Genomic DNA, 12,104 nt, shown 5'->3' on the forward strand with positions numbered 1-12,104 from the left:
GGAATCTTTTTAGATATTTCTGTTTAAATTGCTGAAAGAAATCCATAAAAGAATTTGTAAAGGAATTTATGCATAAATTCCTGGAGAAATCTCTGAAGAAAATCCTGGGTACACTCCTGAAATGCCAGGAAAGCTAGTGAGATATTTTCAAGGGATTCCCTAATGGAATCCATAGAAGAACTCGGAGAATTTACCAAAGAAATCCATGAGGCAATTTTGGCAGAAATCTGTGAAAAAATATCTAAAGGATTTTCTGGACAACGCTGTGGAGATATCTCTTGAAAAATCTTAAGAGATTCCTTGAGAAATTTTAAAAGGAATTTCTAAAGGATCACTTAGAAAAATTCTGTTAGAACTTTTTTCAAGCATTCTCTTCAGGATCTCTGGAGGAATCACGAAACTATTTCTAAAAAAATGTTTTTTTTTTTTCAAATTATTAAAACAATCTAAAAAGAAAACTGTAAAACGGGGTATGAGAAATCATGAGGGGTTAAGGGTTTCTTCTTCACATTTAACTTAGAAAGATCGTTAAACCTTATTATAAAAGAATTACTAATGATTTTGGGTACCTTAACCTGCATACAACATTTGGAGACTGGCTTGTAAAGTTAAGATTGTTTCGAATATAAAAGGCTTAATACAATCGAATTTGATTCTCGAGGATTCCAAATAGGATTTCTCCAAAAACTCATCCGAAGATTTAACTTAAAATTTTGCGACGTATCATCGTGCAATTCCTCTAAAAAGTTCTCAAAAAAAATCCTGCAACTCCTGTTCCACAAACTCCTTCAACCTATGCTTTTTTCAGGATTTATCCAATGAATCCGCCTGTGATTTCTGTGATTTCCCGACATTCTTATATTAATTACTCAGTTGTGTATCTTTGAATTCCGAAACATTCTCGATTTGTCTAAGGACAACACCTCCAGGAATTCATTTAAATATTCATTTTGGGAATCTCGTGAACATTTTTCCAGGCACTGCTTTCAGGATTCCCCCTAGTGTTTTTCACAAGAATGTCTCAGAAATGCCAACGATTATTTGTCCATGATTTCCTACAAGGATAAATTTAGAAATTCTCAAAATTGCTATAAAAATTCAAAAGGTTTACTTGCAGTATTATTCCAGGAATTTCCACATCAATTATTAAAAAAAAAAATAACATCAAGAGCTTTATTTTGGATAAGATTCCGGATTTTTTCCAGTTTTTCTCTCCTGGGTTTATCTCTCTCTTTCAGGCATTACTTCAAAGATTGCTCTACGAACCGCTCCAAAGGTTCTTCTAGGATTTTGTCCGTGTATTTGCCGTGTTATTTGTACAAGTTTTCTCTCTGAAATTTATTTTACGATTGCTTCATTTCCTCCGATGATCGCTCCAAATATTCTAGTTTCAGTCATTAGCACCAATGGTGATGCAGCGGGCCAAATTGAAAGATCTTCATCCTCTATTGTTAGAGTTTTTTTTCAGCAATTCCTCCAGGAACTCCTTGAAATATTCTCCTACATTGTTTTTCTAAAAACCCTGTATAAATCTTTTCAAAAATTTCTCCATGAATTACTTTGAGGATTTTTTCAACCATTTTTTTTATCATCCTTTCAAAGTCTTTTCAGAAATAAAACCAAAAAATCCTTTTGCAATTTCTCAGATGTTTCGTCTAGAAATTCATCCAAGGAATCTTCCAGGAATTCCGTTAATTTCCCTAAGAATGTTTTGCAGAATTCTTCTAAAAACTCTGCTCTTTGCATGATTATGGTTTCGGCGATTTTTCCAGAAACTGCTACGTGGATTCCTCCAGGAATTTCTCCAGCTATTTCCCTAGCAATCAATTGAGAATTTGTCTTAAGATTCTTTCAGGATTTTTGTCGTGGATTTCACATAAAATCCATTAGGGCTGTTTTAAGGGCCTTCTTCGTTAAAGCCTCTGAGGGTTCCCTCATTTTGTTTCAAAGATTTTTTCCATAGTTTTTTACTGCGGCCACCCCTAGACTTCCTTGAGCATAGACATTTCCTTGACTTCCTTCAACATAGAGAATCTTCGTGTCTACCTCAAGATATGCACAACACATGCAAAAACGGTCATTGGTAGTGGTAGAGGAAGCTCATAGCTATTGAATATGAAAGTACTCTTAGATCACTTAGCTGAAAAGCAGGGCATGTTCTATTTAAGACGTTACGGTTACGATAAGGAAAAGGGATGACATAATTATTCCAAGTATGCATCCAAAAATCCTGCGAAGATTCCTCTAACAATTCGTCAGTGGCTTTCGCCATGAACTTTCCCGAAGATTCCTCTAGGATTTCTCCCTTCAGTCCTTTATTCTTGGAATCATCCAAAAACTGTTTTTTTTAACTTGTAATTTTTAAGCCTCCTCCGTTTATTATGACAATTCCTCTGAAAAATCCGGGAGCGGACCTGGTGTGGTGGTTAGAACACTTGACTATCACGCCGAGGACCTGGGATCGAATCCCACTCCCAACATACTCACAAAATGTGGGTTCTTCCTTCGGAAGGGAAGTAAAACGTGGGTCCCGAGATGAACTAGCCTAGGGTTAAAAATCTCGTTAATACAGACAAAAAAATCTGAAAAATCCAGCAATGATTCCTTTTGGAAATTATGCAAGGATTCGTTCAGAAAATCCGGCGAGAATCTCTCCAGTTTCGTGAATCAGAAACACCTCCATGTCCTTCGAAGATTTTTCTGGATTTTTCCAAGAATTTCACGGAGAAGGTATTCAAAAATTTTTCCGAAAATTCTTCCAAGAGCTTTTCCGAAGATTCACCTTCGATCCCAGATTTTCAGCATGATAGTCACACGCTTAAAGGTTGAAGGATTCGTCGTTTATATAATCGTCATCATTGAAAATTCAAAAGCAGTTTTCTCATCCGAAATTGAAAATTCCGCAGTGAAAATGTATTCACTGTATTATGGGTGGATAATAGAGTACTGTGAATATATTTTCAAAGCTAAATTCTCGGTTTCAAACGAGCAAACTGCTTTTGAATTTTCAATGATGACGATTATATCAATGACGAATCCTTCAACCTTAATTGTTACATCAGCTCCACTCCACTTAAACTCCTAGCCCTTATTCGTGAACTCCAAATACATTCAAAACCCCATAATGATACAATTCATTCATGTAAACTCTTTTTGGTTAATGTTACCTAAACATTCAGTAGAATTCATGCTATTCTGAATTCAACTGAATGTTTGGAAATGATAGGTTTCAATGGGTTTACGAGAAACAAGCGGCGAGGGATTTCAGGAGCATACCAGCTGCCAAGTTGTTCATAAATGTTCGTTCCAGGAGTGTTCCAGGATAAGGGCGTAGCCAGCTTTTCGGTCAGGGGGGGGGCAAGCTCCCTTAGTAAAAATGTACCTACTAGCTTTTATAACTAAACGCAACACGATGAAATTGAATATAATAACATTATATTCTAAAAACTTTAAGGGTTAACCCTGTTGCATTTTGTACAATACGTTAACAAAAACTCGCTTGATCTACACAAATCAACGTGGTGCTGGTAGCGATGGCCAATTTCTGGAAGAATAAGGATTTTTATTTACTCGTGCAATATTTTGCTCTGATTTTTTTGTCAATGTCTACAAAACATTCATCAGAAATTATAGCTGAACTCTTTTGAAAATTTCGAACTCTTTTAAGGATAAACCTAGAATTTCCTGGTTCCTGTATGCATCCATTTATCTTTCAATACTATTTGCTGGAGAAATTCCTCCAGAATTTTTTGAATTTTTGAATTCCAGAAGGAATTTCTGTAAGAATTTCAGAAAATAAACCTGTACGATTTCCTGGATAAATTATGGGTATCCCTCCCTCCCTAGTGAAATTTCTGAACAGATCTCATGAAGAAATCCTAGATAAATTTCTGGAGGATTCCTTGGAGCGAATTCTGGAGAAATTCCTGAAGGAATTCTGGACGGAATCCCTAGTAAAATTTCATAAGAAATGTCTTTAAAAATTCCTATATGAAATCTTAAAGAAATTTGCGAAGGAATCCTTGGAGGAATGCCTGTAGAAACTTCTGAGCAAATTCCTGGCGTAATTCCTGGAAGAATTCCTGGATAATTTCCTTGAGCTATTTTTTGGGTGAATTCTTGGAATTCCTAGGAGAATTCTGGGCGAAATTCCTGAAGAAATCTCCAGATGATCTCTGGGAGAAATTTCTGAAAAAAAAAAACCCTTGAGAAATTCCAGGAGGATTTCCTGAAAGAACTCTTGGAGGAATTTCTGGAGGATTCCCTGGTGGATCCCTCGAAAAATTCGTGGAGCAATCCCTGAAGTAATTGCTGGGAGAATCTGATAAGGAATATCTGGAGGAATCCCTGAAAATTTCCTCAAAGTATTCCTGGAGAATTTCCTGAGAGACTCTCTGAAGAAATCCCAAAAGGATTTCCAGGAGAAATTCCTGGACGAATTGCTGGCATAATTCCTGAAGGATGTCAGGAATATTCCGGAAGAAATTCCTGGGGTATTTCCTGGAGGTATTCCGGAAGAAATTTCCTGGGGAAATTCCTAGATAACATCCCGGAGGAATAAATGGAGGAGTTCCTAGAGGTATTCCTGTGGAAATTTCTGGAGGAATCTCTAGAGGAATTCTTGAAAGAATTAGTGGATGAATATCTAGAGGAATCTCCAGAAGAATTCTGAGAGATTTCTGTTTCTATTTCTGTTATTTTTCTATTTTTGAAAGAACCCCTTGAGAGATTCCTGGAGGAATTTCTAGTGGAACTGCAAGTGGAGTTCCTGGAGAAATTCTCGAAGGAATTCCTGAAGAATCCCAGGGGGTTTCCTTGAAGAAATTTGTGAAGAAATCCCTGGAGGAATATCTGGAGGAATCCCTGGTGGAATACTTCGAGGAATACTTGAAAAATTCCTGGAGAATATTCTTGAAGAATTTTTGCAGAAATCTCTAGAGGATTTCCTGGAAGAATCTTTGGAGAAACTTCTGGAGGATTTCCTGAAGGAATCTGCAAATAATTTCCTTAAGAGATTTTTCATGGAGAAATCTCTGGAGGAATCCCTTCAGTAGGGAAATCTCCTGGAGGAATATCTGGAAGAATCAGGAGGCAATTCCTGATAAAATCTCGGGAGAAATTCCTGGAGAAATACCTAGAGGAATTGCTGACATAATTTCTGAAAGATGTCCTGGAGCAATTCCTGGGGTAGTTCCTGATAAAATTACTGGGGTTATTCATGGAGAAGTTCCTGGATAAAATCCTGGAGGAATACCTGGAGGAATAAATAGAGGTATTTCTTTGGGGATTTCTGGAGGAATCTCTAAGAGAAATTCTCGGAAGAATTACTGGATGAATTTCTAGAGAAATTCTGGGAGAATTCTATTTCTATTCTATTATTTTTCTGTTTCTGAAATCCTGGAGGAATTTCTAGCGGAATTTCTGGAGGAATTCTAGAAGCAGTTTGTAAAGAAGTCCCTGGGAGAATCCCTGAAAAATTACTGATGGTATTCCTCCAGGAATTTCCTGGAAGAATTTATGAAGAAATCCCTAGAGGATTTCCAGGCAGAATCCTCTGGAGGATTTCCTGGAGGAAGCCCTGAAATATTCCTGAGGGTATTCCTGGAGAATTTCCTGGAAGAATTTCTAAAAAAATCTCCAGAAGAATTTCTGGAAAAAATCCTGGAGAAATTTTCGACATAATTTCTGAAGGATGTCCAGGAGCAATTCCTGGATCGATGGAGGAATTCCTGGTGAAATTATGGGGGTAATTCCTGAAGAATTCCCTAAAATAGTTCTTGGAGATATTCCTGGATAAAATCTTGGAAGAATTGCTGGAGGTTCTGCTTTGGGTATTGCTGGCGGAATCCGCGAGGGAATCTCTGGAGGAATTCCTTCAACAACTTCTGGATGATTTTTTGGGGGAATCTATGGAGAAGCTCTGGGAGAAATTTCTGAAAAAATCCCCTGAGAAATTAACGGAGGAATTTAAGAGAAATCTCTGGAGGAATTCCTGGAGAAATATCTGGAAAATCCCTGAAAAAGTTCCTGGACGAGTTTTAGCGGAATTCCTAGAGAAATATCTGTAGCGATTCCTGGAAGTAAAACTGGAAGATTTCTTGGTGGAATTTCTGGAAAAATTTCAGAAGGTATTCCTAGAAAACACCCTGGAAGAATTTCTGACGCAATCCCTAATTCATGATGGTGTTCCTTGATTAATTCCTGGTGTAATTCCTGGAGGAATCCCTGAAAAATTGTTGAAGGTATTCCTGGAGAATATTCTTGTAGAATTTCTGAAGAAATCCCTAGGGGATTTCCTGGAAGAATCCTTCTGCAGGATTTCCTGGAGGAATCTTCAAAGAATTTTCTGAAGAGATTCCATGGAGAAATGGAATCTCATGAGAAATTCCCGGAGAAATACCTAGAGGAATTGTTGACATAATTTCTGCAAGATGTCCAGGAGCAATTCCTAGAGAAATTCCTGGAGAAATTCCCAGGAGAATTCCTAAAGGTATTCCTTTGGGAATTTCTGGAGGAATCTCTAGAAGAATTCTTGGAGGAATTACTGGATGAATTTCTAGAGGAATTCTGGGAAATTTCTATTTTTATTCTATTATTTTTCTATTTCTGACAAAATCCCTTGAGAAAACCCCGGAGGAATTTCTAGCGGAATTTCTGGAGGAATTCTTGGATAAATCCTCGAAGGAACTCCTGAAGAAATCCTTGGAGGAGTCCCAGAAGCAGTTTGCAAAGAAGTTCCTGGGGGAATCCCTGAAAAAATTCTGATGGTATTCCTCCAGGAATTTCCTGGAAGAATTTATGAAAAAATCCAAAAATAATCTTCAGAGGAACTTCTGGGGGATTTCCTGGAGGAATCCCTGAAAAAATCCTGAGGGTATTCCTGGAGAATTTACTGGAAGAATGTCTGAAAAAAATTCCAGAAGAATTTCTGGAAAAAATCCTGGAAAAATTGTTGACATAACTTCTGAAGGATGTCCACGAGCAATACCTGGATCAATTTCTAGAGAAATTGCAGGAGGTATTCCTGAAAAAATTCTTGGGGTAATTCCTGGAGAATTTGCTGGAATAGTTCTTGGAGAAATACCTAGATAAAATCCTGGAGGAATTGCTGGCGAAATCCTTGAAGGAATCTCTAGAGGAGCTCTGGGAGAAATTTCTGAAAAAATCGCCTGAGAAATTCCCGGAGGGATTTCTGAAGAAATCCCTGGAAAAATCACTAGAAAAGTTACTGGAGGAGATTTTAGTGCAAATCCTGGAGGAATGCCTGTAGCAACTCCTGGAAGGAATACTGGAAGATTTCTTGGCGGAATTTCTGGAAAAAATCCGGAAGGAATTCCTAGAAAAAATCCTGGAAGAATTTCTGAAGGAATTCCTGGAGCAATTCCTAGGGAATTCGTATAGGAATGCCAGAAATAATTCCTGAAGAAATCGCAGATGGAGTTCTTGAACAAATTTGGGAGGAATCCTTAGAAGAGATTCTGAAGAAACTCTAGAAGGAAACCCGAAAGAAATTCCAAGAGGAATTACTAAGGAAATCCCTAAGCAGTTCCTGGAGGAAGTACTGAATCAATTCCTAGATAGGTTCCTTAAAAAATACAATGAGGAATTGCTGGAGGAACCCTAAAACGAGTTCGTGGGAGAATCTTTGGAGGAAGTTTAAAATAAGTTGTTTCAGAAAGAATCACAGAAGGAAGTCCCGAGTTAAGCCCTGCAGAAATTCTTGGAGGAATCCCTGGGGGATATCCTAGAAGAACACCAGTAGAGATTAACGGAGGAATCTCTAGAAATACTCCTGGAGGAATCTCTATAAGAATTCCTGGAGGAATTTCTGGAGAAATATCTACACGCATTTCAATCCCCAGAGGAAAAATTCTTAGAGGAATCTCTGAAGAAAATCATGGAGAATTCCCAGTTAAAATTTTTGAAGAAATTGCAGATGGAATCCTTGGAGAAATCCTGAAGAAATACTAATAAGAGTTCGTGGAAGAACGCCTTTGGGAATCCCTGTAGCAGTTCCTGAGAAATCCTGGGGAATTCCTAAATAGTTCCTGGAGGAAGTATTGGATTATTTTTTGGAGAACTTCTGAAGGAATTCTAAAAAGTGTTCCTGGGAGAATCCTTGAAGGATTTTTTAAATAATTCCTGGAGTTGTTTCTGAAATAAACACAGAAGATATTCTCGATAGAACCCTTGGAGGAATGCTTGAAGGAAAATCTGGAGGAATCCCGGAAGCAATCCCATGATGAATACCTTAGGAAATCCCAGGATAGCTTTTTTAACAAATTCCTGGAATAATTTCTGTAGGAAAAAAAAATGAAGGCATCCATGTCTGCAATATTTTTTGGACGAATTATTGTTGGAATTTTTGGATGGAGAATGTTTTGTACAATGATTTAAGGAACTCCTGGAAATTTCTGGAAGAATTATCGAAAAAAGCACTGGAACAATCACTGAAGGAACTTCTAAAGATATCCCAGGAGAAATTCCTGGAGGAATGCCTGGTGAAACTCATACAGGAATTTTTGGAAAACTCTCTGGAGCAATCCATGCTAGAATCACTGAAGGAAGCTAAGGAAAATTCCTGAAGGAATTCATCGATGTATACTTGCAGAAGTATTTGTAAAAAACTGAAGGAATCGTGGGGGAATCCTTAAAGCATTTCTTGGAACAAACCCTAAAAAAACAATCTGAACCCTGCAAGATGTCCATGGAAGAGTTCACGAAAGAGAAACTCCTGGATATGTTCCTTGAGAAATTTCTGAAAGAATCCTTGGAAAGTTCCTGAATAACTGCCTAAAGGAATTTCTGGAGATGTCCTTGAAAGAATTTATAAAGAAATCCCAGGTATTATTATCTTAGCATGACGTTTGTTTGAATTGAATACAAGTGAAAATTCGTGTAGCAATAGCATATAACTGCCTTCTATAGCAGCATATAATTCTATAAAGTCCTTGTTTTTCCCTACCGGAAGCTTGCCATGCTGTTTTTGTGTTCCATGAATAAACATCACAAAATTTCACCATTCATTCAAGCTTGTTATTTGATTAAATTCTATGATAAGATTGAAATAGATCTCTTGGGGAAATACTTGGCGAAATTTCCTGTGATTCTCAAGAAAAAAAAAAGGTTGGATAAATGTGGATAAAAACCTCAATTATTGAAATAGTCTAGAGAATTTTTTTTAATATTTTTTTCTGGAACACTTAAATTATTGACAATCTTTAAGTCGCCCCCCCCCCCCCCCCTGCCCCCCTATGGCTACGTCCTTGTTCCAGGAGTTTCCAGGGGGTTTCAGGGCCGTATCAGAAGTGCTTCAAGGGGTTTAAAGGGGGCTTCCTTCTTAGGTGGCTTCAAGGGATGTAGGTTAGTTGGTTTCGAGAGATCTCAGATGGTTTCAGAGGTGTGCCTAAATCATTAGAGACATCTTGAAACTTCTCTGGAGCCCTCTCTGAACCTTCATTGAAAGCCCCCTAAAACCCCTTAAATTAGTTTTTAAAAGTATCCTGGAACTATCTGAAATTCCCTCTGAAACCCCTTGGGACTTCCTGTGAATCTTTCTAAAACCCCTGTTATATGTTGAACCTTATTGAAAGGCCTTAAAACTCATCTGTATAATTGCTGAAATTTCCTTGGAAGCATCCTAAAACCTTCGGAAGACACTTCTGAATTCCCACTGAAATTCCCTTAAACCTCTTGAAACTTCTTTGAAAGCCCCATGAAGCCTCTTGAGCCACCTCTGAAACAAATGAAAACAAAAAATCCAGTACTTAATGTTCAACGTGAAATACCTTACGTGGGGGAATCCTTAAAGCATTTCTTGGAACAAACCCTAAAAAAACAATCTGAACCCTGCAAGATGTCCATGGAAGAGTTCACGAAAGAGAAACTCCTGGATATGTTCCTTGAGAAATTTCTGAAAGAATCCTTGGAAAGTTCCTGAATAACTGCCTAAAGGAATTTCTGGAGATGTCCTTGAAAGAATTTATAAAGAAATCCCAGGTATTATTATCTTAGCATGACGTTTGTTTGAATTGAATACAAGTGAAAATTCGTGTAGCAATAGCATATAACTGCCTTCTATAGCAGCATATAATTCTATAAAGTCCTTGTTTTTCCCTACCGGAAGCTTGCCATGCTGTTTTTGTGTTCCATGAATAAACATCACAAAATTTCACCATTCATTCAAGCTTGTTATTTGATTAAATTCTATGATAAGATTGAAATAGATCTCTTGGGGAAATACTTGGCGAAATTTCCTGTGATTCTCAAGAAAAAAAAAAGGTTGGATAAATGTGGATAAAAACCTCAATTATTGAAATAGTCTAGAGAATTTTTTTTAATATTTTTTTCTGGAACACTTAAATTATTGACAATCTTTAAGTCGCCCCCCCCCCCCCCCCCCTGCCCCCCTATGGCTACGTCCTTGTTCCAGGAGTTTCCAGGGGGTTTCAGGGCCGTATCAGAAGTGCTTCAAGGGGTTTAAAGGGGGCTTCCTTCTTAGGTGGCTTCAAGGGATGTAGGTTAGTTGGTTTCGAGAGATCTCAGATGGTTTCAGAGGTGTGCCTAAATCATTAGAGACATCTTGAAACTTCTCTGGAGCCCTCTCTGAACCTTCATTGAAAGCCCCCTAAAACCCCTTAAATTAGTTTTTAAAAGTATCCTGGAACTATCTGAAATTCCCTCTGAAACCCCTTGGGACTTCCTGTGAATCTTTCTAAAACCCCTGTTATATGTTGAACCTTATTGAAAGGCCTTAAAACTCATCTGTATAATTGCTGAAATTTCCTTGGAAGCATCCTAAAACCTTCGGAAGACACTTCTGAATTCCCACTGAAATTCCCTTAAACCTCTTGAAACTTCTTTGAAAGCCCCATGAAGCCTCTTGAGCCACCTCTGAAACAAATGAAAACAAAAAATCCAGTACTTAATGTTCAACGTGAAATACCTTACAATCCATGAAAAATATAACACAGATATACGGAACTTGGATAGAAAAAAGACAGCGTCAACGGAAGGATTGTTGTACAATGTACACTATACCACGTACTTTCCAAACGATATTTCAGTCCAAAGGATATATCTAATACATGATTAGGTATGTGCGTGTCTATGTGGGTGTGTTGTGTGCGCATTGCCGCACACGATGAATGTCTACTTTTAGGCGTCTCGCTACGGGGTGTACTTTAACGAGCGTGTTATAGCCGGAAATGAGTACTTACCTTTAGCTACTGGGTTCTAGGTATGAGGTAATTGGAGTCGCTGTTGCTATTGTCCTTTCCGGTCGTGGAAGAGGGGGTTAAACTCCGTACTCGGGGGGTTGAGATTTACTTCAGCAACACACACTCAGGAATCAAAGTAGTAATTTAATTCAATTTTCACTAGTTTTCCACCGTCGATCTACACTTGATTCCGTCGACTTCCGAAGGGATTATCTCTATTCTGCACTATCTGGATTGAACTTCGATTCGATTTCTAATTATATTTCGATTCAAGCGGGTTTTGTTTTTGTTTTGGCATGCCAAGGCGCGGCGCCGTCTGTCGTCAGCAGAACACAGTAGAATTACACTCACGCACACACGACATCAGTGGCAATGGGTACCCGGGAATAGGGAAACCGAACACCTATAGGAGAGGAATAGCCAGCGTGAGTAGTCGAGTCGATGACGCTATGCTTACAAGCTGAAACGCATTCAGTAAACAGACAACCAAGGAAGCTATCGAGTGAGAGACACTATATCAGATGCAAGGTGGTTCGTTATCCGTTGGGCAGTGGTCTTTCCCAGAACAAACGAAGCGTTACAAATCTGTTGCACAGAGCATTTTCTCTCGGTCTCTCCGCTCAAAACCATTAATAACTCAGACGAACTGCATTATCATCTGTCACACCTTGAGTCGTACCCCACCCAACCCGAAAAGTAGAAAAAACTAAAAACACTTTTGCCACGACAATTTATCACACAATTGTCAATTAAGATGAGGTTATTATGTAATTCTCACATCTCCTCCCACTTGGTCCTATCGCGAGTCGAGTGGAAAACTCTCACCGATGATTTTCTCGATTCACTCTCGCTCGTTCATTCTCCACCATCACGCACGACCGCCGA

General features: G+C 38.3%; 1 protein-coding gene across 5 annotated transcripts in view; it reads right to left on the reverse strand.

Annotated features, from left to right (window-relative positions):
- The window catches only part of LOC115253878 (uncharacterized), a 139,998-nt gene extending 128,724 nt beyond the window's left edge, over positions 1–11,274 (reverse strand). For 2 of the 5 annotated variants that reach the window (XM_029879174.2, XM_062853224.1), the window contains exon 1: positions 11,220–11,274. The gene's annotated coding sequence lies outside the window, so the exon portion shown is untranslated. The remainder of the gene's footprint in view (positions 1–11,219) is intronic. The other 3 variants (XM_029879175.2, XM_062853223.1, XM_062853222.1) reach the window with 2 other exon arrangements.
- Positions 11,275–12,104: the final 830 nt, after the last annotated feature.

The sequence above is a fragment of the Aedes albopictus genome, chromosome 2 (assembly GCF_035046485.1).
Source record: "Aedes albopictus strain Foshan chromosome 2, AalbF5, whole genome shotgun sequence".
NCBI classification, from domain to species: domain Eukaryota; kingdom Metazoa; phylum Arthropoda; class Insecta; order Diptera; family Culicidae; genus Aedes; species Aedes albopictus.